The sequence below is a fragment of the Oratosquilla oratoria genome, chromosome 6 (genome assembly GCF_046742065.1).
Source record: "Oratosquilla oratoria isolate Oo_2021 chromosome 6, ASM4674206v1, whole genome shotgun sequence".
Taxonomy (NCBI): domain Eukaryota; kingdom Metazoa; phylum Arthropoda; class Malacostraca; order Stomatopoda; family Squillidae; genus Oratosquilla; species Oratosquilla oratoria.
The window spans coordinates 1,595,200-1,600,000 of record NC_134782.1 but is presented as its reverse complement, the minus strand read 5'-3'; positions in this window follow the sequence as shown (position 1 = coordinate 1,600,000).

The following is a 4,801-nucleotide window of genomic DNA, read 5'->3' as shown; positions in this document are numbered from 1 at the left end:
ATGAACAACAAGGGACCAAAAACCGAACCCTGGGGGACCCACAAGTAACATTGCTCCACCTAGATTTTACTCCATTTATGGTGACCCGCTGTTTTCTGTTACTAATCCAAGCTCTAATCCATTCTAACACTTTTCCTCCTATGCCATGGGCTTTGATTTTATTTAGTAGCCTTTAATTTTTTTAGGAATGTCCCCTTTGGGACTACAGGTAGCAGAAGTGGATAGTTTTAGATACTTGGGTGCGAATGTGGCAGGAAAGGGAGGAGTGGAGGTGGAGGTAGAATGTAGATTGATAGAAGAGAGTAAATGCCTTGGTGGATTAAAAAGTGTAACGAGGAATAAACATTTGGGAGTGGATGCTAAGAAAAGATTGTATGAAGGAGTGATTGTACCGACAGCACTGTACGGGGCAGAAACATGGAAGATAAGAGAGGAGTTTGAATGTGTTTTAGATGAAATGCCTGAGAAGTATGATAGGGGTTACTAGGCTAGATAGAGTGAGAAATGAGGAGGTGAGGAGAAGAACGAGAGTGGAAAGGGAGTTGGGAGATAGAGTTGATGAAAGAGTATTGGGATGGTTTGGACACATGGAAAGAATGAAGAAAGATTAGTAAAAGGGGTGTGGAAGGCAGAGTTGGAAGGAGTGAACATGAGGGGACAACCTAGGATGAGATGGATGGATGGGGTAAAAGGGGCATTGGGAAAGAGGGGAATGTCTGTTGAGGAAGGACGGGAGAGGACAGAAGATACGGGTGAATGGAGAATGGTTGTATATAGATGATGCTATGATACATAAGGGGGAGTGGGTGAGGGATGGGGGTGAGGGAGTATGTATGAGAAATAAATTGACGCAGCCCGAAGGGATTTCTCTCCGTCTTCTCCTTTTCTGCACGAGGGAACGGAGAGGGGGGGGGTCGCCGAATTAATGAAGCGGCCTTGCTGTGGATGTGCTGCGTTTTGTTGTATAACTTGATGACAATAAGCATGAACCTCATTCAATGTAACCTAACCTAGTCTAACCTAACCTAACCTGATCTTTATTCCACTGTTGATATTCGGCGTACTGGGGTGACAATTCTTCAGGTAGGATCTCATGGGCTGACAATTCTTCATGTGGGCGTTCTGGGGTGACAAGTCTTCATATGACCCTTTACATGTGTATATATATATATATAAATATATATATATATATATATATATATATATATATATATATATATATATATATATACAAAAGACGGGAGTTCACATCCCACAAGCACGTAATGTACGAGCAGTATAATGACGGGGGAAGGGGGCTGAGGATGTACACATTAATATACATACAAAGCTGGTGTGTTGAAGAAAGGACCGGTGTAGGGTTGGTGCGTGTTAAGGTAGAGGAGGAGGAGGAAGAGGAGGAAGAGGAAGAGGAGGAGGACGAGGAGGAGGCAGGCAAGGGTGGGATGGCTGGTTGGCTAAGTAAGTGTGCTCGCTCACTAATATGAAAAATAGACAAGAAATGTCGTGTCAGAGGTAATGGACGAGTTTTGTAGGGACTGTCCCTCGGGTAAGGAGGGGGACGACAGCAGGGGAGGGGCAAACGGGAACGGCAGGGGGATGAGGGGAAGGGGAAGGGGAAGGGGAGAGGGAAGGGGAGAGGGAAGGGGAGAGGGAAGGGGGCGAGATAAGGGGGTGAGATGACGGGGTGAGGAAAGCGAGTGAAGAGAGGGGGTGGGGAGGAGGCAACAAATGTCGAAAGGGGACGACGAAGGAAGAAACGTTTGTGAGCATTTACCCAAATCTATTTTTACCTAATTGCACTATACAAAAAAGAAGCAACATTCATAGGGTCCTGCCTCTTACTTTTACTCTGTGTGTGTGTGTGTGTGTGTGTGTGTGTGTGTGTGTGTGTGTGTGTGTGTGTGTGTGTGTGTGTGTGTGTGTGTGTGTGTGTTGTACTAAAAACGACAGCGCTCAAATAGTTATTCAATTTCTTCTTAGTGCTTTCAATTTTTCTTGTAATTAGTTTTCCTTCAATCGGGTGAGCGTAAGCTACGTTTCCATATTCTTCCATTTATCTCCCAACGTTTTGTCTTTAATAAGACATCCTCAAGATCTAATTGTAATGAAGAAGTCTTATGAAAGACGAAATATTGATCAATAAATGGGAGAATATGGAAACCTAGTTTATGCTCACCCGATTGAAAGAAAAATAATTATTAGAAAATTTGAAAACGCTAAGAAGAAATTTAATGAATACAAGAATATCGTTTTTAATACATGTATCAACGAAAACATGTTCTCCTCTTTTACACACACACACACATAAATATATATATATATATATATATATATATATATATATATATATATATATACATCATGTGTGGGTGTATACACATGTACACACATACATAAGTAGGCCAATAGGCCTTCCCTCACCCCCCCTCCTTATCAGGGAAGTAGCCAACCAAGGCATGTACCCACCCTTTAGCCACCTTGCGCCCATCCAGCACCCTGTTTGTTTCCCCTTTTATCTTAGCTCCTTTTGGATGAAGGGCCACCCCTGTCCCCTGCCTCCCTGTGATTCACCATGGTCTTGGATCTCATGTTGGACTCGTGATCGACAGCTACTCTCCTCCCAGATGAGAACTCAGAGCTTATATATGCCCGATCTGTGGGTAATCCTGTGACCTTACACACACACACACACACACACACACACACACACACACACACACACACACACACACACACACACACACACACACACACACACACACAACTCCTTGCCCACGAGGGTTGGAATGTCGACTCGCAGTGCAGCGAAGCTGAAATTATTTCACCCCTAGGTGGAAATCGAACCCGGACCGCTGGACTAGCGGTTGCGAACGGTACCAATGCGCCGTCGAACCGTGTATGTGTTTCACTATTGTCTAGGATCACGTTTTGGACTCGTGATAGACAGCTATTTCCCTCCCGAAAGAGAGCTCAGAGCTCATATGTGACCGATCTATGGGTAATGCTGTGACCTTACACGCACACATACACACAACTCCCCGCCTACGAGGGTTGGATTAACGACTCGCAGCGCAGCGATACTGAAATTATATCAGCCCTGAGCGGGATACGAACCCGGACATCCATAGTGACAGCCGGGAGGTCTAACCACTGCGCCACACGTCGTGTGTGTGTGTGTGTGTGTGTGTGTGTGTGTGTGTGTGTGTGTGTGTGTGTGTGTGTGTGTGTGTGTGTGTGTGTGTGTGTGTGTGCGCGCGCGTGTGCGTGGGTGCATGTGTGCATGCGTGTGTGCGCGTATGTGTTCGTGTGTATGTAATTGTGCGCGTGTATCTATGTGTACATGCATGTGTAAGTGTTCAACTGTGCCGTATGCGCATGCGGGCTCGCGTACGTACGTAAACGAGTGCATGCGTACGTGCACGTATACGTGTGTGGATGCGTTCGCGTGTAACCGGCAAAGGTCGTTTTATGCTGTCTGAATTATAATGAAGATTGAAAGAGAGAGAGAGAGAGAGAGAGAGAGAGAGAGAGAGAGAGAGAGAGAGAGAGAGAGAGAGAGAGAGAGAGAGAGAGAGAGAGAGAGAGAGAGAGAGAGAGAGAGAGAGAGAGAGAGAGAGAGTGTGTGTGTGAGTGTGTGTGTGTGTGTGTGTGTGTGTGTGTGTGTGTGTGTGTGTGTGTGTGTGTGTGTGTGTGTGTGTGTGTGTGTGTGTGTGTGTGAGTGAGTGTTTGGAACACATCCTCCCCCCACCACAGAGATCCATTGATCTCTCACACCCATTCTTTTGCGGCAGCCTTGACCAACGCCGAAGTCCAAAAGCTTTCTTGTCTCTGACCCTTCGCAAATTGCACTCAAAGCCTTACCGGTTGTTCTGATGACGTCATCATAGCATCCTCGACTGAAACTGGAGGTGTCCAATCAATATTCTTGTACATCCATGGGCATTACATACATGAACACACGTGTATTCGTGCGAGTGCATACACATGAGAACGTGTACACACAACCTCGTGGCGCAGTGGTTAGAGTTCTCGCCTGCCACTAGGACGATCCGGATTCGAATCCCTCCCAGGGCTGAAATAATTTCGGTATCGCTACGCTGCGGGGTGTTACTCCAACTCTCGTGGACGGGGAGTTGTGTGTGTGTGTGTGTGTGTGTGTGTGTGTGTGTGTGTGTGTGTGTGTGTGTGTGTGTGTGTGTGTGTGTGTGTGTGTGTGTGTGTGCGTGTGCGTGTAGGGTCTCAGTTTACCCATAGATTGGTCATACGAATTCTGAGCTCTCATCCGGGAGGTTAATAACTGTCGATCACAAGTCCAACACGTGATCCAAGACCATGGTGAATAACACACACACACAACCTCGTGGCGCAGTGGTTAGAGTTCTCGCCTACCACTACGGCGGTCCTGGTTCGACACCCATCCAGGGATGAAATAATTTCATTATCGCTGCCCTGCGTATAGTTACTCCAACTCTCGTGGGCGGGGAGTTGTGTGTGTGTGTGCGTGTAAGGTCACAGTATTACCCATAGATCGGTCATACGAGCTCTGAGCTCTCATCCGGGAGGTTAATAACTGTCGATCACAAGTCCAACACGTGATCCAAGACCTTGGTGAATCACACACAGATACAAATACAGACGTCCGCCTCTTCGAGAAATGGCTTCACCAAAATACTTGCAATTTAGCTCCATACACATGATCTTCAATTTCTCAAAAAATAAATAAATAAGATCAATAAATAGATAAATAAATAAAAAGGTACCGTAGCTGGGTTGGGGAACGCCTCGAAGGTAAATGATA